Source organism: Capsicum annuum, chromosome 5, assembly GCF_002878395.1.
Source record: "Capsicum annuum cultivar UCD-10X-F1 chromosome 5, UCD10Xv1.1, whole genome shotgun sequence".
Lineage (NCBI taxonomy): Eukaryota > Viridiplantae > Streptophyta > Magnoliopsida > Solanales > Solanaceae > Capsicum > Capsicum annuum.
This window is the reverse complement of record NC_061115.1, coordinates 54,972,851-55,000,580: the sequence shown is the minus strand read 5'-3', so window position 1 is coordinate 55,000,580 and position 27,730 is coordinate 54,972,851.

Below are 27,730 nucleotides of genomic sequence, written 5' to 3'. Positions count from 1 at the left end.
AAGCACCATATTCTTACGGAACATAAGAGGAACTCATTTCACTCAAGCACTCTCATTCTAGCCGATACACACAACACAAGAAGAAACCATGTCTTGTGATGTCAAAGTGGTGGTCTACTCTCTTCTTGAGCTAAAAGTGATATTCAATATTACAAGTGATTTCAAGAATAAGCTAATTAAGGAACAAGACTAAGGAAAATATTTAATTAGTCTATTATAAAAGGTGTTGCAAAAGGACTCCTTTTCCCTTAATGAGGATGGCGTGTGTGAAGTGTATTTGGGGCAGAGTTGGGTGTATTTTTTAGTACCTAAGTCCATCGCTCATATTTCAAGGCATACACTCCCTTTGGCGCGTTCACAACAAGCTCAAACACATCCATGTTCATAAATGCGCCTTGTAGTCATTGTAGTTTCCGAGCTTGGATAAGGCTTTGAAAAAGGTCTTAAATTCACTTTACAAATTCAAAACTCGTAACTTCAACAAAAACTTGTTATACTTGTGCTCCTCATGCTTGTATCATTAACGCTCAAATCTTAGGAATATTTTGAAATATGAAAATAACGCAGGAAGTAATTTTAAAACAAATTCAATAGCATAATGATAGTTTTAGTCCTTCTCCATTTACATTATCTTTTGTCTGAGATAACAAGCTATTGAGCTAAACATAAATACTTCATAATTGCAGAAGTGAGAATGTAAAGCAAAACACTCGCCTAAGCAAATACATGAATATGAAAACTTAATACTTAATTAAGGAATATATATAACAAATCAAACCGATTTTCAGTTCACAAAATCAACAACTAACAGGAAACTAATTTAATAAGTGGGAATTCATGACTTAAAATTTGGAAAGTGTAATCACTTGAAAATGTGAATTCATGACTTGAAATTGGTTTAGTGTTGGACTTGAAATTGGTTTAGTGTTGATACTTGAAATATGAATTCATGACTTGAAAATGGTTAAGTTTAGTCACTTGAGAAGTGAATTAGAAAGTTGAAAATGGTTAAGTGTAGTATTTTGAAATGTGTATTAGTCACTTGAGAAGTAAAGTAGAGAGTTGAAAATTGTTAAGTGTAGTGTTTTGAAATGTGTATTAGTCACTTAAAAAGTGGATTAGCAACTTGAAAATGGTTTAGTGTAGTTCTTGAAAGGTGAACTTGTGTTTTGAATTTGTAAAGTGTAATCACTTGAAAATGTGAATTCATGACTTAAATTTGTAAAGTGTAATCACTTGAAAATGTGAATTCATGACTTGAAATTAGTTTAGTATTGATACTTGAAATATGAATTCGTGACTTGAAAATGGTTAAATTTAGTCACTTGAGAAGTGAATTAGAGAATTGAAAATGGTTAAGTGTAGTATTTTGAAATGTGTACTAGTCTCTTGAAAAGTGGATTAGCAACTTGAAAATGATGTAGTGTAGTTATTGAAAGATGAACTTGTGTTTTTAAATTTGTAAAGTGTAATCACTTGAAAATTTGAATTCATGACTTGAAATTTGTAAAGTTCAATCACTTGAAAATGTGAATTCATGACTTGAAATTGGTTTAGTGTTGCTACTTGAAATGTGAATTCATGACTTAAAAATGGTTAAGTTTAGTTACTTGAGAAGTGAATTAGAGAGTAGAAAATGGTTAAGTGTAGTGTTTTAAAATTTGTACTAGTCACTTGAAAAGTGGATTAGCGACTTGAAAATGATTTAGTGTAGTTCTTGAAAGGTGAACTTGTGTTTTTAAATTTGTAAAGTGTAATCATTAGAAAATTTAAATTCATGAGTTGAAATTTGTAAAGTGTAATAACTTAAAAATGTTAATTCATGACTTGAAATTGGTTTAGTGTTGATACTTTAAATGTGAATTCATGACTTAAAAATGGTTAAGTTTAGTCACTTGAGAAGTGAATTAGATAGTTGAAAATGGTTAAGTGTAGTGTTTTGAAATGTGTACTAGTCACTCAAAAAGTGGATTAGCAACTTGAAAATGATTTGCTGTAGTTCTTGAAAGGTGACTTGTGTTTTGAAATTTGTAAAGTGTAATCACTTGAAAATTTGAATTCACGACTTGAAATTTGTAAAGTGTACTCACTTGAAAATGTGGATTCATGACTTGAAATTGGTTTAGTGTAGATACTTGAAATGTGAATTCATGACTTGAAAATAGTTAAGTTTAGTCACTTGAGAAGTGAATTAGAGAGTTGAAAATGGTTAGGTGTAGTGTTTTGAAATGTGTACTAGTCTCTTGAAAAGTGGATTAGCTATTTAAAAATGGTTAAGTGTAATTCTTGAAAGGTGAACTTGTGCTTTGAAATTTGTAAAGTGTGATCACTTGAAAATGTGAATTCATGACTTGAAATTAGTTTAGTATTGATGCTTAAAATGTGAATTTATGACTTGAACTTGGTTTAGTGTTAATACTTGAAATGTGAATTCCTGGCTTGAAAATGGTTAAGTTTAGCCACTTGAGAAGTGAATTAGATAGTTGAAATTAGTTAAGTGTAGTGTTTTAAAATGTTTACTAGTCACTTGAAAAGTGGATTAGCGACTTGAAAATGGTTTAGTGTATTTATTGAAAAGTGAACTTGTGTTTTGAAATTTGTAAAGTGTAATTACTTGAAAATTTGAATTCATGACTTGAAATTTGTTAAGTGTAATCACTTGAAAATGTGAATTCATGACTTGAAATTGGTTTAGTGTTGATACTTGAAATGTGAATTCATGATTTGAAAATTGTTAAGTGTAGTGTTTTGAAATGTGTACTAGTCACTTGAAAAGTGGATTAGCGACTTGAAAATGGTTAGTGTAGTGCTTGAAAGGTGAACTTGTGTTTTGAAATTTGTAAAGTGTAATCATTTGAAAATGTGAATTCATGACTTGAAATTAGTTTAGTGATGATACTTGAAATGTGAATTCATGACTTGTAAATAGTTAAGTTTAGTCACTTGAGAAGTGAATTAGAGAGTTAAAAATGGTTAAATGTAGTGTTTTGAAATGTGTACTAGTCACTTCAAAAGTGGATTAGCGACTTGAAATTGGTTTAGTGTAGTTCTTGAAAGGTGAACTTGTGTTTTGAAATTTGTAAAGTGTAGTCACTTGAAAATTTAAATTCATGACTTGAAATTTGTAAAATGTTATCACTTGAAAATGTGAATTCATGACTTGAAATTGGTTTAGTGTTGATACTTGAAATGTGAATTTCTGACTTGAAAATAGTTTAAGTTTAGTCACTTGAGAAGTGAATTAGAGAGTTGAAAATGGTTAATTATTATTTAGTTAACTTTATATATGTATATATATATATATACTAGTCATACAAAATCATATAACACTAGTCAGTTGATTTTTAGACAATGTGGTATTGGTTGGCAAAGCACAATCAGGCCATTTCTACAATTTTTGTAGAGACATGCTGCTATGTCACATCAGATTGCACACCTTAGACGTGCCTTGGTACAGGCCGTTGCTCCTAATTCAAGTAACGAAGAGGAAACAAATAGCGATGTGGATTTTTTTGGGGCTATTTCTCAGTGTTGTTGGACTTGACTTTTAGATAATTTTGAGATATTTTTGAACTTAGCTTTTAATTAGTGAAAATACTTTAGGAGTGTTATAAGCATTTTGAATATTGTTGGATTCATTGTATATTTGTTGTTGATTTGAATTATTTAAATGATTTGTTGATGTAATGTGTTGTATGATTATTATAATAATGTGTGTTGTATGAAGGATGTATATATTGAATTGCATTTTTATTTGGCAGGTGGGATGCAGAAAATGCAGATTTCTGCATAAAAAGAAATGCAAAAAAGCGACGACTGTCGTCGCTTTTTTATTCATTATGAAGAATAAAAATCGATGAATAATGTCACTTTTTAATTCATTATGAATAACAAAAAGCGACTATCAATGTTGCTTTTTATTCATTATGAAGAACAAAAAGCAATGACCAACGTTGCTTTTTATTCATTATAAAGAACAAAAAACATCGACCGACGTCCCTTTTTATTCATTATGAAAAATAAAAATCGATGGCCAATGTCGTCTTTTTTTTAAATATTTTATTTTTCCCAAATTACGACGGACAGTGTCAATTTTTCTGGAAAAAAAAGCGACGTACAATGTCACTTTTTCAAAAAATAACTGAAAAATTTTTCCTCTAAAAGCGATGCACGCCGTCGTTTTCAAAAAACAACGCCCTTTTTTAGACGAAAAAAAAAGAGACGGATTTTCGTCGCTTTTGGCCGATGCTTTTTGGCATTTTTTTAGTAGTAAGAGAAAGTAAGTTATAATGATTTAGAGTCAAAGCTCGCAGTACAAGATAATTTTCTTAGTATGGTTATGTAGAAATTAGTATAATTTTTAGAAAGTATTTTAGGACTCAAAATATCAGTAGCTATTGTATTTTGGGAGGATTATTTAGCACCAGATTGGGTATGAGTCTGAGGTCACATGCCCTAAAATTACATTTCCACCATAGGTTTGCCTTCGGGCTAAGAGATTGATCCATATGATATGTTTGTATTACCCCCTTTAAAGGTGTAGAACGACGCTTCTAAATGTGGGCAAGACATTAGACTCCACTTTGCACACATGGTTTATGTCGGTTAAGAGTAACTCCTCAATTTAGAAAAACTCGACATTTGTTCAAGCTACTAATTATTTATGATAATTGTATGAAAAAAAATTTACACGACATTTCAAGTAATTATTTTCGTGATATATTTCATGAGGTTCACTATTTAAGTTTTTAGATTCCTTTTTTTATTTATTCATCACACTACTTTAGTCTAGACAAATTAGCAAGGGTAGAGTCCGTAAGTTTTTTGTTTCACATCTCCTTAGTTATATCATATGTTATGTTTTAAATTTTAAGGTTATGTTAGTTCAATTATTCTTTCTTCTTTTATGTACCAATACATTCAAAGTATTAATGCTCTTTTAGCGCAATATTATTTTATGATGTAGATTTCAACATACAGATTTAGGACCACAGTCAGATCTTTCATCAGACCTTTACGTATCAGCCTGGGGTGAATCTTCTTTGCTTCTAGAGTACTTGATGATGATTTTAGAATTTTTTTATCTTATTAGATATTTTCAGTTTCAATTGTTAGTTCCAACAAAGGTAGCTCTAGGCCATGTCCCGACAACTCTTTCAATTCATGTGTGATAGAGATTTCATTAGACATTAAATAGTTGGGAATTTTGTTGTCTTTCAATGTTCATATGCATCATTTAAATTTAAATTTATTTTCTTCTATTTAGAGATTTATCATATAACTGTATTTTTATCTTCCTAATAATTTAAAAGTTAAGTTATGAATAGTTTGCCAGTTAAGTTTATGAATAGTTTGCCAGGCCAAGGATTCTCTTTGGATCACTCATGATTTCAGGTGACATATCACGTAGATGGTATAACCCCGGGAAGTTACAATATTTGTAACTCTCTTATTATTATAGTGGAGCAACTTAGATCTCTGTGATTTCATGATTGTTACCTTCGACTTGAAGGGTGTTTCTAAGTTAAATTTAATTTTTTTTTACTCTCTTTATATTCGAATTTACCTCTTCTCATCATAACAAATGGTATTAGAGCCTTGGTCAATTAAATATCATATATTTTTGAATGAAGAAAAATATGAGGAAGATGATATGTTTAAATGGGAGAAATTACAACATATGAAAGAGCAAGATGAAAGATCTTCTATTTGTGAAGAATACATCTTTCTAATTTTGTTGCTTATCAACCCAAAAATATAACCGATGAGAATTGAGATTTTGAACACCAATAAGTATGTGGATATATAAGGCAATGGATTGAAGACAATGTTTGCAACCATATTGTTAATGAGACACATGCTAGAACATTGTGCGAAAAGTTATAGACACTTTTTGCTTTAAAACTAGCTAACAACAAGTAGTTCCTACTTAAATAATTGATGAAATTTAAATACAAGGAGGGTAATCCATTTCATCTTATACTCCTATTAACTATGGAGTATTGAACATGGACAATGTTGGTGAGGCCAAGATGTTAGGTTTTCGCATGGTCTATTTGAAGACTAATATTGGTACAATGTTAGTCCCTTAAAATGTCAAAAATCCTCAGCCATTCCTCTAAACATGATATCTATAGGGCAACTATATGGTGATGGCTACTATAATGACTTGTTCAACGGATAATGAAAACTCACCAAAGGGCATTAATTGTGGCGCGAGGAAGAAAGTATTCTAATTAATATGTTATTCAAGGATCTATCCTTAATGAATCTTTGAATTTAGTGGAAAATGACACTTTATAAAAATAATGACATAAGAGGCTTAGTCATATAAGCGAGACGGGGGATCACATATTTGGCTAAGAAGAATCTGCTTGCTAGTGTAAAACAAGAAATGGTTAAAAGATGTGTTCATTACTTATCCAGAAAACATAAGAGAGTTTCTTTTCACGGTCATTCTCCCTCAAGAAAGCTTGAACTATTGGAACTAGTACACTCTAATTTTTGTGGTCCTTTTAAAGTGAAGTCATAAGGTGGTGTACTTTACTTTGCGACTTTCCTTGAAGATCATTCTCACAAGCTCTCGGTGGACACTTTGAAATCCAAAGATTAAGTACTTGATATCTTTAAGGAATTTCAAGCCTTATCTGAGATACAAATGGGGAAGAAGCTAAAATATTCGCACTAACACTGTCAGTGAATATATTAATTCTTTTGGTAACTATTGCTAATTACAAGGAATCCATCATTAGTGAACTCCACCTAAAATGCTTCAATTGAATGGCTTGGCAGAAAGGATGAACAAAACTCTAGTTGTGAGACTTAGATGTATATTTTGAGAGGCTAAACTTCCAAATTCCTTTTGGGAAGAAGAACTTAATAGTATTTTTTATGTTATCAATTTATCTCCTGCAGTTGTTCTGGATGCTAATGTTTCAAATAGAGTTTGCTTTGCTACGGATGTTTCTTGTGATCACTTGAATGTTTTTAGGTATTGAAGCTTATGTGCATGTTCCAAAAGATGAGAGGTCAAAACCGGATGTCAAATCTAAGCAGTGTTTCTTCATTAGTTATGGTCAAGATGAGTTTGAGTATCGCTTTTATGATCCAGTTGATAAGAAGATTATTAGAAGTCCTAGTGTAGTATTTTTTGAAGACCAAACTATTGAAGATATTGACTACACTGAGAAAACATATTCTAAGAATAATGAGAGCTTAGTTGATGTTGATCAAGTTCCTATTGCCGATACATCTAATGCACATGTAGAAATTATAAGACCTGCAAAACTTTGAGGAATTTATTTTTTATCATCTCGCATTTGCACTGTCAATTTTTGACTTGAATCGTGTTTAGAGATGTTAAAAAAGTGTTTTGGGAAAGCTTTAAAATTTTAAAAAGGGGGTTCTGGGCTTTTCTAGAACTCCAAAGCAGTATACCTCTGCGATTCTGGCATGTCATGAAGGATAATCTCTATGATAGTAGTGTTCCACAGAGGCAAGCCTCCATGATATAGGATAGCTCCATCTGAATTAAATGATCTTAAGGATAAGTTAAAAGATCTTCTTAATAAGGGTTTCATTCATCCTAGTGTGTCTTTGTAGGGTGCTCTTGTACTTTTTGTGCAAAATAAAGATGGTTTTGGATATATATAGATTAAAGTTAGTTGAATAAGGATATAGAGAAAAATATGTATCCTCTTCCTAAGATTGATGAGCTTTTCAATCAGCTTCAAGTTGCTAGGTGTGTCTCTAAGATTGATCTTCGTTCGAGCTACCATCAGTTGAAAATTAGGAATGTTGGTATTCCTAAGACATAGTTTTGAACCTGGCATGGCACTATGAGTTTTTGGTTATGTCATTCGAGTTGACTAATGCTTCGACTACTTTTATTGATTTTATGAATCGAGTGTTTAGGGACATCTTGGTGTACTCTAAGAGTGAGGATAATCATGCCAATCAACTCCAAATTGTGTTGTGAACTCTTAAGGATCAAAAATTATATGCAATATTTTCTAAGTGTGAGTTTTGGTTAAGTATTGTGACCTATCTTAGGAATATTGTTTCTAGTAAAGGGATTGAGGTGGATCTGCAGAAAGTTTAGGTAGTTAAAAAATAGCCTAGACCCATGACTCCAACTGACAATAGGAGTTTCATAAGCTTGGTTTGGTATTATGGAAGGTTTATGGAGAATTTCTTATCCATTGCAGCTCCGCTGACAAAGCTAACTTAGAAAAAGGTCATGTTTTTGTGGTCTAATGCTTGTGAGGGTAGTTTTGAGAAGTTGAAGAATAAGTTGACTTCTGTGCCAGTTTCAACCCTACTCGAGGATACTGATGGTTTTGTTATTTTTTCTGATGCATCTCGTATGGGACTAGGTTATGCCTTAATGCAGCATAGTAAGGTTGTGGCCTATGCTTCTAGGAAGATTAAGGTTCATGAGGGGAATTATTTGACTCATGATCTAGAGTAGGTAGTTGTCGACATTGCTTTAAAAATCTAGCACCATTATTTGTTTAGAGTGTATATGGATATTTATTCAGACCATAAAGATAGCAGTATGTGCTCACACAGAAGAAATTAAATCTTAGGCAATGACCGTGGCTCGAGTTGCTTAAGGATTATGATATGAGTTTGCACTACCATCTAGGTAAAGATATTATTGTTGCTAATGCTCTTAGAAGGTTATCTATGCGGAGTTTGTCTAATTTTGATAAGGAGAAAGAGGATTGGTGAAGGATATTCACAAGTTGGCTGATTTGGAAGTTCATCTTTTAGACTCTAGGGATAAAGGAGTGATTATGCAGAAAGTGGTTAAGTCATCTCTTTGTGCAGAGGTGAAAGAGAAATAAGTTATGGATCCTGTACTTTTGAAAATTAAGGATAATATGGGTAAATAAAAGGTTATGTCCATTATGATTGGGGAGATGGTATCTTGAGGTATCGGGGATGGTTGAGTGTTTCTGATGCTTATGGGTTGTAGGAAACAATTTTGACTGAGGCTCATGATTCCTGATAAACAGTTCATCCTAGTTTAACTAAAATGTATCATGACTTAAAGGAAATTTACTGGTGGAATAATATGAAGAGAGATATGGCAAACTTAGTAGCTAAGTGTATGGTATGTTAGGAAGTTAAGGTTGAATACTTGAGGCCTAGTGGCATATCTCAAGAGATAGAGTTGCCTATGTAGAAGTGGGAGATGGATTAATATGGACTTTGTTATCAGTCTTTCCCGGTCTCACATCAATATGATTCTATTTAGGTCATTGTTGATAGAATAACTAAGTTTGCTCATATTTTCCTTGTGAGGACTACCTACTCGAGAGAGGATTATGCTAAGTTGTTCATTCAGGAGATTATGAAGTTTCATGGGTTACTAATTTCCATTATTTCAGTCCGAGGTACGCTGTTCTCTTCTCACTTTTAGAGTTTGTTTCAAAAAGGTTTGGGTACTCAGGTAAACCTTAGCACTGCTTCACCCTCAATTGGATGGACAAGTGAAATGTATTATTTAGAATTTTAAGGATATGATAAGGGCCTGTGTGATTATTTTCAAAGGTATTTAGATTAAGAATTTGCCTCTTTTTAATTTTCTTACAACAATACTTACCATTGTGGCATTCAATTGGCTCCTTTTGAAACTCGTTATAGTAGAAGGTGTAGCTCTCCTGTAAAGTGGTTTGGGATAGGTGATACTAGGTTTTTTGGTCTTGACTTTGTTGACCAAGCAATAAAAGGTGAAAGTGATTAGAGAAAGACTTAATACTTCTCAAAGTTGCCAAATGTCTTATATAGATATGAAGTAAAAAGAGTTGGAGTGTGAGGTTAGTGATCAGGTATTCTTAAAGGTATCTTCAATGAAAGAAGTCACGAGGTTTGGGAAGAAAAGGAAGATCTGGCCCTATTACATTAGTTTGTATCAAATTTTGAGGAGAATTGGGAATATCGCTTATTAGTTAGAATGTCTTGTGAGTTTGACTTTTATTTTTCTTATTTTTCATGTCTTAATGCTGAAAAAGTATATGGGTGACCCCTTTTTGATAGTGTATATTGAGGATAGTTGTGTCACGGATTCTTTGTCTTATAAGGAGGTCTCCATAGTGATATTGAGTAGGCAAGTTCATAGATTAAGGACCAAGGATGTATCCTTAGTAAAGGTGCATTGGAGGAATCAAAAGGTGGAAGAAGCTACATGGGAAGCTGAGGAACACATGAAGGCCAAGTATCTGTTCTTGTTCCCCGTTAAAGATGAAAACTCTTAAGGTATGAATTTCATTCCCTTGTGAATTTGTCATTTAGTTTTGATGTGTTTCTACTATTATCAAGCTAAAAAGGCCTCCATATTTGGGGATGAATGATCCTAGGGGGGAGGGGTAATGTAAGACCCAACAAAATTTTGAGGATTTTATTGTTGACCCTTACACATTCATAATATAAATTTTTGACTTGAATTATGTTTAGGGATGTTAAAGTGTGTTTTGGAAAAGTTTTCAAATTTTCGAAAGGAATTTGGGGCTTTTTTGAATCTCCAAGGCAGTATGGCTCCGCAATAGTAGTGTGGCACAAAGGCTAGCCTCCGCGATATTAGTGTGCCACGCTGCTGTGTTAGTAGTGTGTTGTTTTTGTTTTCTACACTTGGAGTAAGGGACTTTTGATCATTTTATCTCATGTACGACCATTAAACCTAAAATAACCCCGTTCCCTTTAGTTTTCAAAGATCAAAGCATTCTATTTCTCTCTTAAACTCAAAATTCAAGAACATTCAAAGTTTTTACAGAGAATTCATCATCTAGACTCCAAACTTCAAATTGTCTTCAATTCCTTTTTTATTTCATGCATGTATCTCATTCTCTAAATTTAATTTTACATTGTGGTATTTAACTAATCATTATCTATATGTTTTGAATGATGGGCGTTAGATTGAGGGGTTTTGATTGATATTACTTGAATTACTTTTTTCATGTTTTAAATTGATGATATTTCTTTAAATTTAGGGTTTTTGACTAAATGGGTGCATTGTTATAAGAATAGGAATAGGGAACATGGGTTTCCCCAAATTGATGTCTTTTTGGCTTGGTAATGTATTAACCCTAACCCGCTTTATAAATTTTTTTTGAAACATAGATAATTGCATAATTCAACTTGTTTATCAACCAATTGCACTGTGCTAATGGATAAATGGTTAAAATGGATTTGAAAGGCCCTTGGTAGCCATGGTTTTGTATTTTACATGGAACTGGGGAGTCTAATAGCTATATAGATTTGATTGGCATATTAATATAAGGTTGTAAGAATAATTTGTTGGACAATACCACGTGGTAAATGCCTTAATTACAAGACTCCTTGGTTAATGGTTGGGTTTATGTTTAAACTATTTTAATTTAGACATCAAGGAAACTGTGTAGCTCAACGTGAAGGTATAGTCTTGGGGTCTAAGACTGAAAACCACTTTTGCCAACATGGGGTCTATATGACTGTGTGTTTGGTTCACACGTTATATTTTAGGATGGCTAGAGCCTTGGTATCTTTAGTCTTTTCTTTGAATTAATCAATTTGTGTGGCTAATATGCACTAGGGTTCTTTCAGTAGAGGAAGCTTAACCTATATATCCCGTGGGTGCCTATAGGATGGGGCAGGCTACATAGTTCAGGTTAATGGTTTAAACTCTCATGTTTATGATCCTTGTCCCTATCCCGACATCCTATATATATATATATGTTGTGCAAATGGTATTGACTGGTTTGGTAAATGTCATTATTTTATCACTTCCCCCTAAGTTACATACCAGTTCTTATCCCACTGACCGTCCCAGGACACTGCATCATTTCATGATATAGGGTTCAAGCTCTATTATGGTGCTTCTGTGCAATGTAAGGTAATTCAGTATTCATATGGATCCATTGCAAAGTGGTGAGCCTCCATCTCCTAGAAGGCCGGCCATTTAATTGTTTCTATTATGTCTTAGTATGTCATTGGATTTTCTTTTGGTCATGGTCGAGGGCATGTCAAAACCTATTTGGTATTTTTGGTTTTAAAGGCTTTTGTGGACAAGTGTGGGTTAGATAGTTGTTTTGATTCCTAGAGTTTATATTTGGTTTATCTATTCTTCCTATTTCTATTTGGTTGGCTTTTATTGTGTTCTTTTATTGTGTTTTGGATGTTAGGCTAAGGGAGTTGTCTCTGGATCACTATGGGCTTGAGATACCCTTCACGACTAGGCCCTAGCTTGGGTTATGATAGAAACCCAAGATAATAATGCAGATGATGATCAAAAGGGTATAGAACCTATAGACGGTTTGATTAATGATATTGTTGATCAACAACCACCTCTAGCTCAGGTAATTATGTCAAATATTCCTAAAAACTCTTGTAGAATATCTTTTATAGAGAAGCAAAAGTCAACATGTTATTCTCCAATTGAGTAGGTACTTTTGACAGACATAGAAGAACTTGGAGATTATGATGAAGCCGTGCAAGTTACTCATAAAGATGAGTGGGTAGAAGCTATGGAAGATAAGATAAAGTCACTCCATGACAATGACATATATGAGTTAGTAAAATTACCAAAAGGTAAGAAAGCTCTAACAAATAAATGGATCTTTAGAGTAAAGCAAGAACAACATACCTTTGCACTTAATTATAAAGCAAGGCTAGTTTTCAAAGTCTTTGGCCAGAGAAAGGAAGTTAACTTTGATGAAATTTTCTTTCTTTTCATGAAAATGCCTTCTATTCGTATGGTGTTAGGCTTAGCTGCAAGTCTCGATTTAGAAGTTGAGAAGATGGATATTAAGACTGATTTTCTTCATGGTGATTTAGATGAAGACATTTACGTTAAAGCATCATGAAGGTTTAGTAGTCAAGGAAAAAAATTATGTCTGTAAATTGAGAAAGAGCTTGTATGACTTGAAATAATCTCCAAACAATAATACTTGAAGTTCGAATTTTTCATTGAAAAGCAAGGATATAAGAAAGCTTCTTCAGATCAATGCGTATTCTTTGAGAAGTTCTGTGATGATGATTTCATTATTTTACTACATTATGTGGATGATATGTTGATTGTTGGTGGAAACAAATTTGGAATTGAAGTCCTTAAGAAAGAGTTGAGGACCTCCTTTGCGATGAAGGACTTAGGGCCAGCGAGAAAAACTTTAGGCATCCAAATACATACACAGATAAAGGTAAAGAGGAGTTAGCATATCCCAGAAGTAGTAAATTAAGAAGAAACTGAAGAGGTTCAAGTAACAGAAGCAAAAGTGTTTAGTAATCCTCTTGCTTAACACTTTAAATTGATTACCCAGAGTCCATCTACTAACGAAGATAAGAAAGAAATATCTTATATTCCCTACTCCTCTGAAATTGGTAGTGATGTATGCTATGATTTGCACTAGACCAGATATTGCACATATCATTGGAAATGTTAGCAAATGTCTTTCTAATTCTGGAAAGAAACATTGGGATGCTGTAAAATTAGTACTAGGATATTTGAAGGGTACTGCAAATATGAAGTTGTGATTTGGTAGTGGCACACTAAAACTTATTTGCTACAGAAACTATGATTTTGAAGGTAATGTTGACAACTCAAAATCCACTTACGATTATTTGATCACTTTTGCGAGAGGGGGGCAGGGATATTTTATAGAAATCAAGACTATAAAAGTGTATAGATCTATCCACCACAGAAGTAAATTAAATTATTATCAGTGAAGGTACCAAAGAATTCCTTTGGAAGAAGGAATTTATGAAAGATCTTGACTTTGAGAAATCAAGGTTCGTCTTATTTTGTGATAATCATAGTGTTATTCATCTCTCAAAGCACTCTACTTTCCATTATAAGTACAAGCATATTAGTAGAAAGTATCATTGGATTAAAATTATTGTGGAAGAAATATTATTTGAGGTTGAGAAGATTCACACTAATGACATTCCTTTAGATATGCTAACATTGGTGGTGGTTATAGAGAAACATAAGTGTTATAGAACTTTGGAAGGCATGAAGCCATTCATGAGTTCCTTTGCTTGAAGATCCATCTAAAGGCTCATAGCCTAATCCTATTCACTTTTTTCGGAAGGATTTTTTTGGGCCATGTCCCATGTTCCATCTAAAGGCTCATAGCCTAATCCTATTCTCTTTTTATTTTCAATTCTATTTGGAAAAGGATTTGGATTTCTATTCCTATTTGAGGTTGGTTTGTCTTTAGGAAAAGAACCACCCATCATCTATGAATAGGATTATTTGTGAGAGAATTATTCATTCTCATAGGTATTTGTCTTTGAGAGATATTAGTAAATAATAGAGGTTTTGAGAGAGCTTTTACCAAAGAGAGAAGAGAGAAAGGGAGTTTAGTTGGTGCAGTTTTTCCTCTCCGAATAGCCAACTTCAGATCATATTTTTTATCTCTTTCACGGTTGGATTAGGTTGAAATTTTGACTGAGTATTTATAAGATCTTGATGTTTGATTTGAATGGTGGAGATCAGATTTGGAAGTTCACAACATCCAATTTGAAGTCCTAAACAGTAGCTCTATTTTTGGTGGTTTCTTTTGATTTTCTTTTGTTGGTGTAGCTATTTCTCATCAGTGTTTGTCTCTTATTGTGTGGCCATTGTAAATTATTTTTAAACCTCTTATTATTAATTGGAGCAATTTATATCTCTGTGATCCTGTGGTTGTAGCCTTCGACTTGAAGGGTTTTTGCACATTAAATTGGTGTTCTTTACTTTCTTTATTTTCATATTTATCTTCCATCATAAAAAAACATATCCACCTTATATAGTATAGAAGTTTATATGGTTCAAATGACAAATTCAGGTCAATAAAAAGAAAAATATCCAACCTCCTATGATTATGAGAAGTAAAAAAAAATAGGCACTTAATCATTATTGATACCTTTATTAAAGTTACTTTAAAATTGTGGAATTCCTTGAGAAATTTTGATAAATAGTCAAATTCATAACTCGAACTGAAAGAAAAAATTTATCAATTTAAAAAATTAAAAAAATTAGTAGATAGAAAAAGTTATGACCAAAATGCATAGGTATAATTTTGCACTTCGAAATAGTAAAGTAAACGTCTTTTTCTTTCTATTTTATCCCTTTCCCCATTATTATCGTTGTTCATTATTTATTTTTATAAATACTCAGTACAATTGGATGAGAGGTGGAGCTTTATAGAACAACCAGTGTTCATTTTAATCAAAGATGTTAGACGATTGTGTTCTAGAGATAATCATGTGGTTAATGTTCAGTGGAAACAGCATGCTGTTGAGGAAACTACTTCGAAGTTTGAGTTTGACATGTGTAATAGTTACCCTCACCTCTTTATCGATTCAAGTATTTTATTGTCTTTTAGTTCAAGAAAAAACTAAAGTTTTAGTGGTGGATGTTGAAATAAATTGATTTGTAAAATTTTGCTTTTGATGTGAGTTGATCATTTTTTTCCTATTTCGTAGTTGCTACATGATGATTTTATGGTGTGGGGTGGTTGGAATAGATCCTAATTCCCTCGGGAGATTATTGAGAAAGTTTGAGGTTTTTATGAGCTTTAAAAGTTTCATTTTTGATTTCGGTCTACATTTGATGTTCTATGTGTTGGATGACGATTTGGACAATTTCATTAGATTTAGATGTCGAATTTATGTTAGTAGCAGAGTTGGTTTGGTTTAGGAACTTTTATTATGCATTTCGATTCTTTATTTAAAAAATTAGTAAAATGTTGCCTTAAAGAGTTCTCAAGGGCTATTTGTTAAAAGTGATCTTTTAAAAAAAAAATCAACATCACCATTCAGTTTGGAATATCGAAAATAGCTTAGAAGCATACATGACTTATTTCTGTGGGGTCTTGAACAAATCAGAATGGTCCATTCGGAACATTTCAACATGCTAAACTCAGCTGGTTTGGTGAATCTGGTGGACGCATTTCCTTCTTCGCGAACGCGGGCCTCTGATCGTGGTTGTGAAGGAAGATATTTTGCTTCATCGCGATCACGAAGGACAATTTGGGTCGGGTCAGTCATGCATTCTTTACGAATGTGAGGGTCTGGGCCATGGAGCTTCGTGAATATGAAGGTTAATTTTATAGGCTTGTCAAAGTTGATCCTCGCGAAAGTGATGGATTGACCGCGTTCACAACGTACTATTTATAGAATAGTATAGATCCATTTTTTTTGTGATTTTTCAGTATCTTTTGAGTTTGAGCTTTGGGTTTGAGCAATTTTTAGGATTTTTATCACCTTTTTCATTACTTTACATTGAATTATATCATCGAAACACTATTTAATCTTGGTTTCAAAGAGAAATTTTTGAGGATTTTGTCGGTAAGGCTTAAAAATAATTTTTTTGACCGAAACCTCATTTTTAGCTCGTTATTGCTTGGGTATTTAACTGTAAACTCGTATAACCTTGGGGAATATGTTTCAAAAATAAAAGTTTGGTTTCATTCCTTTATTTTTCGAACTTGGTTTTAGAGACTATTTTTAGACTCAGATTAAATATGGGCAATATGACTAGCATTAGCCTTCTTTTAATATATAGATGCTACATTTAAATCTTGAATTTGATTACAAGGCCTCTCGAAAGGTGAAAACTTCATGTTGAAGGACTTCACTAAGTTAGGTAGTGCGGCACTCAATTTTGACCTCCCTATATTTTTATCAGGCTGTTATTTAATTTTTAATTTTGTACACTGAAAATATTTTAATTATTCTTTTAGTATTAAATAAACGTTTCACATTAGTGATTTGAACTATTTAATATTTTTTAATTGACTTATTTTTATTATTTTATGACTTATTATCTATAATTTTATCTAATATACTTATAATTTATTAATTTAAAGATAGTGTCTTACATAACTTTGTTAAATTATTTATGTTAGTATTTTAATTTCATACTCGCAATTTACTAAATTATTTATTATTACTATTATTATTATCGTCAAACACATATGTATTTAATTTATTTCAATAATGTTTCATATGATCTTGTTGTTGACTATTCTTGTCTATATAGTATTTATTTAAATAGCAACCTATTTTGATTCAGTTTCTACTAATTCATTTAATTTTTAGTTACATTGTATCCATTTTATGTCAATTTTAATTTAAGTAGTTGTCAATTGGATTCATATAAAATCCCAAAATGAAATGCAATTAACCCATTCCGACCCATCTAATTTCAATTACAGATGTCCATCTTACATGATCAGTAGTCTATATGACCCCTATAATCTTTTTCTATTTTATATCTAAATCCCCTAATATACCAATACTAATTCATTTTTCTCCACCTAGATGCCACCCTTACTCTCCTCTTCAACTTCTCCACGTCATCCCAACTTCAGAGAAATCCAGGATCAACCACCTTTGGCCTTCGAAACCACCATTGTCGCCCTCTTTTACTCCTTGCTCTCCTCAGTTCTTGCTATATTTTGTTTTGATAATGAGCAGTAGACAACAAGGGACCAGATCCCTGGGTCTTCATGGAAACATACAGCTATCACATAGCCTGTACAGTTTTGTTTTCTAGTGCAACAAACTCCACAGGTGAGATGTTACCTTTTAGGACACTTGGCCCAATCAGATTTCTATCCTAATCATTACTCCACTATAAAAGGAAAAAAATATTTCTCAAATTGGTGAGTTTAATCAATTCAGATTATTCAAAGAGACGAAAACTCAGTTGCTCAAGCATTGCTTAAGTTCTATTTCTTTATGTACTGAAAAGAGTCAGTGTTCTTGAGTAGAGTCATGGTTTGTAACTGAATTACTCGCACTATAAGAGTAATATTTTCTTGAGAGTTCTTAGGTATAGTTATCTAAGTGTCACGACCTAATTTTTCAGGTCATGATGACGCCTACTATAATCCACCAGTAGGCAATCCCAATAACGGAATACTTAGTAATATAAAGATAAGAATACGGAATAATAAAGATCAATTACATAAGTGAATCCCAAAACCTGGTGGTATCATTAGAAGAGCTTCTAATATAATAAGAATACAAGAGTGAAATATTAATGGAATTACACTGATACAATTTATCTCTGAATACAATATAGAGACTAATCTAATATATAAGAGTGAGGTAAGTAATAATCTTAACGTTAGGAGCTCACTCTCAGTCTTCAAACCATGGTTGCTCTTCCCGACACACACATTAATGGTGATAACTCATAATATGATCTGCAGGCTGCAGAAGTATAGTATGAGTACAAAACGAATGGTACTCAATAGGCAACTGCTAATTAAGGTCAAAAGATAAAGTAGATATATACGACATATTAACAGAATGAAAATTACACCTAAGAGTCCCTAAATCATATAACAAGTCAATAAGATAATAAGGATATCCTATTCAATTATTGTCCAAGAGACTAACGTAATAAGACTAAGGAAGAATCAAGGATGAACGATCCTATTCATGTCCAAATTCATAAATCTCAATACTATACCGGATTTCCTAGGCTAATATATGAATAAAGGGCGAAAGAAAGGTAGACAACAACATACAAGGCCAAGGAATAAATATACAATATGAACAAGTGACTGAGGGATATACAAAGTACCATAGCTACGTATAGCTATATATATGTATATATATATATATACACATACATGTAGTTATGAGGTCAACTCAAAGAATAACCTAAATTATCATGTCCTCATTTTAAGACCTTATTATAGTCTAATAAAGATTTAATACTCTCATAATCGGGGTTTCTAACCCACAAGGCTAGACATAAATTAATCATGTATAATAATACAGTAGTAAGATAAAATAGGATAGGAATATACCTCAAATCTTGATACAGAATCAATGATCAATCTATCATAAGCTAGCCACAATAATGATCATAACAATGATAATAACAATATTAATAACAGCGCGAGTAACCAATTATTCTGGACAACCAAAAACCTAGCCGAGCCTATACGTACCCCCACAGCCCAAGGCTCGGAAGGTTCAATGAAAATAAAATAACTCAAGGCATATTCATCACCCATGTCCATGAAACCTTCCCATATCAGTTGATAGACATAGGCGCATACTGGTGATAGGTGATGCGCATGCAAGAATGAATGCGAGGAATACAATCAACATCACAATCTCCTCATCGTAACCATCATCATCATCTTAATCAACCTTCGACCTTGCTGGGTATCAATATATCATCATTATATCCTCCGTACTCAAACCAGATATATATATATATCATCGCAATAGTATCCTTCGAACTCGAACTAGGTGTGTAATATCATCACAATAGTATCCTTTGAACTCAAACCGGGTATATATATCATTGCAACAGTATCCTCCAGACTCAAACTGGATATATATATAATCATAATCACCAACACATATATATAGATATATAATAGATACACGGACTCAATTCATGATAAAAAGAGAGTAAATTCGTAAGTCAGTTATTTGGAATGATCTTTGAGACTAAATCATTGTAATAGTGTAGAAAAGGATGGAGTATATCACGACCAAAGTAAATAATAGTGTTAATCATGGACCGAAATCTGTCTCTGTCAAATCATTAAAATAATATTTTTAACCTCTTTTATATGTATAAATATTCCATCTAGTTAGGCAATTATTATAGTAAAGAAATCTATTGTTAAGATGAAAAGTGGGTTTTAACCCTTATTTAGAAAAATAGTGATAAGGTCATATTTCATCTAGGACCACATCCATACCGATATAATAATCATGAGTGTACCAAGTCTAAGCATACCATCACCAGTATTCAGTCAATGAAATCGTAGGCAACATAAACATATATGTATCTATATTCTACAACCATATCCTTTACAAGGATAAATATTTCTTGAATATCCAACCAATATCATAACACAACCCTCAACCTAATAATATATCCAAAATAATCACGACATCATAATCATGACCTTATGTCCATATACATATCCGGATTTTATATCGACAATCATATTTATAAGTCGTAGCATATCTACATCTCACATCGAGGAGGCATAATATCAATAAGCATATCATCTCTATTAGACACCTCATATCTATAGGTCATACATCTTGACTAAGAGAAAAATCATCTCTATAACCCACTAATCAAAACTAAGAGAAAAATCATCTCTATAGACCAAATATCATAACTAAGAGGAAAATGCAACTCTGTGTGCCAATATCATAACTAAGAGCAAAATACATATCTATGGTTCAAATATCATAACTAAGAGAAAAATACATCTCTATGGGACAAATATCATAACTAAGAAAAAAATGCATCTTCATGGGCCACATGTCATAACTAAGAGGAAAATATATTTCTATAGGTCACATTGCATAACTAAGAGGAAAACGCATCTCTATGGGCCAAATATCATAACAAAGAGGAAAATGTACCTCTATGGGCCAAATATCATAACTAAAAATGCATCTCTAAGGGACAAATATCATACTTAAGAGGGATAATACGTCTCTATGGGCCAAATATCATAACTAAGAGGAAAATGCATCTCTATGGGCCAAATATTATAACTAAGAGGAAAATGCATCCCTATGGGTCAAATATCATAATTAATAGAAAAATACATCTCTATGGACCAAATATTATAACTAAGAGAAAAATGCATATCCATGGACCAAATATTATAATTAAGAGAAAAATGCATCTCTATGGGCCAACTATCATAATTAAGAGGAAATAACATTTCTAAAGGCCCAATATCACATCTAAGAGAAATAACATCTCTATAGTCCATTAATCATAATCCGGTGAATATCATCATAATTTATCAATTCACCAAATAAATCTCCTAAATATGGCTCATTAGTCTCAACTAGGCCTACTGTCCATAACTAAGCCCATAAGGGCTAACACAAGTCTTGGCCTAAGCTGATCGAATGATCCCACTTCTAATTCATAAACTCTATATTTAGGAAAACTATGCCTAAAACTTGGCCAAGATATTTAGTTCAAATTCTAGATGTCAAGTAAGCCATAACCAATCCTAAAATAGGAAATTAGTCTAGAAACATGGGTAGTTATGTCAATTCTACCCCAAGATATAGTTTCACGATCACTAGACTAGCCCAACTAAGGTCAATAAAACTAACCGTGATTCCAACACTTGGACCATATCTCAAATCTAGCATCACAACATTTTCATACTACTAACTAGTTCAATCTAGGGGAAGGCAATAGTATTCTAAAAGGGTCATGAACATACTACCTTATGGGTCTAAAACCCTTATCCAATTCCCCAAACATCAATAATCAAAACTAGGTTATTTATTCATAATCAAGTCTAACATTCATATTCACATGCCATACATAACATACATCATCTTCGAAGAAGAGTAGGTTGAAGCCTACCTCAAGGCCGAACCGCAAAACCTCACATCATGCACCACATGCTTGTTTTCACTTCACAATACCCAAAATGTCATGATGCTATCCAAAACATAATCTACTCAACAATGAACAAAAATAAGCAGTTTCTTTTGCAATATAAGCTTCACAAATCGATCCTTCAATCTTTCCCCTTTGCTTAATAGTTTATTTGCACTCGCCAATTTTCCTGCATAATTTTATCTTAGGTAGATAAAAGTAATTCTTTTAAGAAAATAATGACATTAATTAAAAAAATTACCTCTCTACTGGATACATCCACCTCATTTGAATTGGGCCTCCAAGACGTGCCTCTTCTACGAGGTGAATTGGAAGATGCCCCATCACATCAAAAAAGCCACATGGAAAGATCTTCTCCAACTTAGTAGTGATGGCAGGAATATTTTGCTCCATTCTGTCCAAGCTCTTCTCCGAAAAATTTCCCGAACAAAATTTTTGAAGAACAAACTTATCTCTGTGATTGGTTTCCATATCCTCTCAGGAAGGTGGCTAAATGTAATAGGAAATAAGGTTTCCATAAAAACGTGACATTCATGGCTTTTCACACTAATCAACTTCCTTCTTCTATATCCGCTTGTTTACCTAAATTTGAAGCATAGCCCTCGGGCATTCTCAAATTCTTAACCAACTCATATATTTCCCGTTTCTCATCTAATATGAATGAAAAACTGGCCTTGGGCTTAAACAATTTACCATTTTTTTCCTTCAACCACAATTCCTTTCTCTTCCAATACTCCTTTATATCCATTCTAGCTTTTGAATTATCTTTTGTCTTGCCCTAAACATCCATGACTGTGTTGAATAAATTATCAAAATAATTTTTTTAATGTGCGTTGGATCAAGATTATGTCTTAGTTTATTGTCCCCCAAATACGGCAACTCCAAAAATATGCTTTGTTTGGTCCAATTATGTTCAACACCATATCCAGGAATTCTAGAAGGTGAATCATCTGTAACTTTAAGAAAATTACAAACTCTTTCCCAAATCTGATGTCCTGACAATAATGGAGGTAGCAGATCATTCTCAATCTTATTATTTCTGAACACATTTTTCATCCTTCTTAACTCGTGGTCCATTGGTAAGAACTGGGGGTGACAATCAAACCAAGAATTTTTTTGACCATACTTTAAAGTGAATGCTTTACTATTTTCCATGCAATATGGGCAAGCCAACTTTCCAGCAGTCATCCAACCAAACAACATCCCATATGCAGGAAAATCGTTAATAGTCAATATTAAATTGGCACGCATAACAAAATTCTGCTTAGTTGATATATCATAGGTCACTACACCTTCAGGCCATAATTATAGTAATTCATCTATCAATGGCTGGAGATATACATCGATCAAACTTTTTGGATTGCGGGGACCTAGAATTATACAACTTAGAAATATATAGGGACTTGTCATGCACATTTCAGGTAGGAGATTATAAGGAGTAATAAATACAGGCCAACAAGAATAAGGTGTGCAAGAATTAGAGAATGGTGTGAAACCATCCGCACACAACCCCAATCTAATATTTCTTGGTTCACTAGCATAATCAGGATAAATTCTATCGAAATACTTCCAAGCTTTTCCATCTGATGGATGAGATAAGACACCTGATGGCCTTCTATTTTCATGGTACCATTTTATGTGTGGGGTAGAACTCATCGAAGCATACAACCTCTTTGGCCTAGGTATAAGAGGTAAATAGTGCATCACCTTAATAGAAACTATCTTTCCACCGGCAGTCCATTTATAATGAGCATGTCCACAAAACTTACAATTTTCTAATTCAGCATTATTCTTATAAAACAACATACAACTATTTGTACAACAATGGATTCTATTATGTGACAATCCCAACTTGGAAACTAATTTCTTTGCTTGATAAAAATTTTAAGGTATGTTCAACTCTGGATTTACTAGTTCACCCAAAAGACCACTCATAGAGTCCATAGCAGCTTGAGCAACATTCCAATCAGATTTGATACTCATTAATCTAACTGCAACAGATAAAGATGCAGACTCACTTCACATAGTGGGTGATTATCCCATTCTAATTGTTGATAGAAACCTCTGGCTTCTTCATTAGGATCTTTTTCTAAATTCTGTTAGGGCTCCATGCGATCCCCAATTCCAAAAGCATCATTGATAATTTCATGAATCCTATCATCATGTTGTACCCTATCTTGTTATACCCTATGTTGAACTTTAGCATGTTGAATATTAGCATGCCGACCATGTAAAAGCCTGCCATATTTATCCACAGGCAATGAATTATAAAATATACCATTCAAACCATTTATCTTTCCTTGATCGACCCATACAAAGTATCTTGGCTTAAATCCATTATGATAGAGATGAGTCATAACTATATCTAGTTGGAAAAACTTCAAGCACCTACATGAACTACAAGGACACCTAACTACTCTATTTTTTTTAAATATATCTAGTGACATCGCATGATCGATAAAATCTCTAACGCCATCAAGATATTGTGGTTTTAAATCACTAACATTTTCATAGTCCATATCATACATCCACAAACGATTATCCATCTACAAAAAGATAGAAATTCAATAATATGAAGCTTTACTTTAAAACATATAAAAATCAAGTCATTAGTTCACATTTCAAGTGATTACACTTAAATCATTTTCAAGTAGCTACACGTAAGCATTTTCAAGTCATTAACTCCATATTTCAAGTAGCTACACTTGAGCATTTTCGAGTCACTAGTTCACAATTTCAAGTAACTACACTTAAGCATTTTCAAGTCACAAGTTCACAATTTCAAGTAACTACACCTAAGTAGTTTCAAGTCCTTAAATTTACATTTCAAGTAGCTACACTTAACCATTTTTAAGTCACAAAGTCACAATTTCAAGTAACTACACTTGAGCATTTTCAAGTCATTAACTTCATATTTCAAATAGCTACACTTAAGCATTTTCAAGTCACAAGTTCAAAATTTTAAATAACTACACTTAAGCATTTTCAAGTCATTAACTTCACATTTCAAGTAGCTACACTTAAGCATTTTCAAGTCACAAGTTCAAGTAACTACACTTTCAGGTAACTACACTTAACCATATTTAAGTCACAGGGTTACAATTTCAAGTAACTTCACTTGAGCATTTTCAAGTCATAAGTTCACAATTTCAAGTACCCATTTAATTAACCATTTCAAGTCATAAGTTCACAATTTCAAGTAACTAGACTTAATCATTTTCAAATCATAACTTCACATTTTAAGTGACTACATTTAACCATTTTCTAATCACTAGTTAATATTCTCTATTGGAATATAAGTCAGACAATTCAATAAATTTAATAAAGCTAATAAGTGGAGGCGTCACATGTTCCTCTCACACCATATAATCATCACAAAACCTATGTCTTTAAAAGCCTCCTACAACAAATAATCCCACAATTACATTACACATAAAGATTTCACTATAAGAAAATAGAGAGAAATAAACTTACCTTTGTTTGGACTAATTTGAAGAGAAAGAGGCAAGCGACAGTCGAAAAATAGCAACCGACCTTTTTTTAAGAAATATCAACCCAACCTATTCATAATAGAAATATTATATCACAACTAAAGTAAAAGGCTACCATCAATATTATATCACTTTATTTAGTTTAAGGAGAACAATTTAGGTTCTTTTAACAGTTACTTGCTTCAGCACAACTCCCTGTTATTTAAATTCCAACATAATATGATCCCAAGTAGTTCGTGAATTGAAGGTGTTTTAACTAAATTATAGTTGAATATCCATTTTGTAACAAATCGGTACAAAATCAGTCGACAAGAGCTTCGAACAGATTTTTTCGTTGCACAATTTGAACTCTACTCACTAGCAACAAATCTAGATATGCAAATTATAAAAAAAAAATCAAATTTATAAATTAAAACAAAATAGAAACAAGCTTGAAATAAAGAGAATCCAAGTATATATTCCATAGCGAAATCGATGTGTTTCGGTAGCTGCATAATTCAATCTAAAAAAAGTTATAACTACTATACAATTAACAATCAAAAAGAAAAGTTGGTATTATTCTTTTTGATTGTTGATTGTTGATTGGTATTTTTTATTGAATCAATACATAGCATAATTCAATCATCTTTTGCCTCATAAAGAGAGTTTTATAACTTTACATAAAACTAAAATTATTCAATCTTTGGTACCACCTTAGTAAGCACAATCAAACAAATATAAAGAGGAGAATCTAGTGCCATTTTGGTAAAAATATATTATCTCCGCACTAGTTTAGTTGGTTCTAGAATTATTATATATCTCTTAGGTTCCAGCTCTATCAAGAACTAAAAAAAACTCAAATACCCAAATGCTAATTTACTTTCTTTTACTCAATTATGCTAAAATAAGCAATATTTTGAGCTTATAAAAAAAAGAAACATGATGGGACTTTTCTCGAGAAAGAAAAACAAAACGACACATTGACTAAAACACCTAGAACTCTACATACCATGAGATCTAGGAATGCGTTTGGTAACTGATACCCAAAAATTCTTCTCTGTGAGCTCTTAACAAACAGAGTTATAATGAAACTTAACTTAGACGCGAGCAACAATATACTATGAGAAGGTTGCAGAGAGAATAAAAGAGAGAGAAACTAGAGAAATATAGAGGAAGAGAGTTGTTAATGGAATGAAGAAGATGGATTGCGGCAAAAGAAGGAAGAGAGGGAGGGAGAAGCGGTGAAGAAAGAGAGAGAAAAAAAATAAATGGGTCCTTTGCCCTAATATTGGACTAAAAATTAACTTTATTTCAACGATATATTTCGAGGTTGGTTGTCGCTTTTTAAAAATTTATACATTTAATTTTTTAAAATATAAAAAATATTTAATTATTATTAAATTAAATATATAAAATATCAACGGCCAATGTCTCTTTTCAAAAAATTAATTTTTATTTAGTTTTAACAAAACTGACGTTGCCCGTCACTTTTTGTAAAAAATAAAAAAAATTTAAAATAATTACAAATTGCGACAGACTGCGTCGCTTTTCTAGAATTAACATTTTAAAAAATAAAAATTATAGCAACGTTATCGGTAATTTTAATAAAAATAAATAAAAATAAAAATTAAATTTAAAAATCGATGAACTAAGTCGCTTTTCAAAAAAATTATTATTATTATTTTTAAATAAATTACGACGCTATCCTTTGCTTATATTAAAAAAAAATTATAAATTATTTTTAATGAGTTGGCACAATAATATGCAAAAAAAAAAAAGCGATAGATATTAAGATGTTGGCCGTCGCTTTTAATAAAAAATAAATAAAAATAAAAATTAAACAAAAAAAGCGACGGTCGTTTTTTAAAGCGACGGTCGCTTTTTAAAGCGACATAGTTAGTCGCTTTTTTTTGCATCGGTTTTTAACCTTTTTTTAGTAGTGAGTTGTCGAGATAGATTTGTAGTAGAGTTATTACAAGCTGGAGGAATCTAGAGTAAGGTTCATTGGAGTCTGTAATTAAGAGTTTGATTATAGTGAATTATTGGATGCTTGTGAGAGAAAGCCATAGTTTTTACTCCCACGAGCAAGGAGGTTTCCATGCTAGAATCCATAGTTTCCATCAAAGAGTTAAGTTTTCTTGTGATTGCTTGATTGTTTCTGACTAACTTTAAGAGACCTGGTCCCTCACTGTGTGGTGCAACCTCCTCGAGCGTCATCATTTCTCCTTCTTTCTTAGTCTTTCCTATACACTCAGAACTCTTACCTCTCACTGCTACTTACCACCATCAACCAACAGTGACTGCTGAATCTCCAGCATGACAGATAAACACCACCAACCCTATGGTCCTCTTCTTCTTCTCTATTTCTTCACAAGTGAACCATCAGTGAAAGCTCTGCCAAACAAATCCAAAACCCCCCAAAGATTTTCTTTTCTCCTAAGAACGTTGGAAAGCTCAAACAAAGGAAGCATAAATTCGGGATGATCAAAAAGTCGTGAAAATATCATTTCCACTTTCGTGATTATTAAAGATTCAAGAGTTTATTTTTCTCATGATTTCGTTCTAGGTATGTTTTTTTGCTCTGTTAGTTGAAACTATTTTTGAATTATTTTGACACTACTAATGTGGATTAGGTCTTTCCATTTGAACAGTATGATTCTGGATGAAGTCTGTATAATCAAGAGCAATTACTGTGAAGGTGTTTCTACAAGTATTACATCAAATTTTGCAAAAATCTTTGATCTCTTTAATTAATTTTTTCCTTTCTTGTGAATTTAGATTTTTTCCATTTTAGTTCTTTGATAACTTTGACTTCAATTAATTTATTCACTCCTTGCGATCGATCATCCTCCCTTCATTATATTTTGAT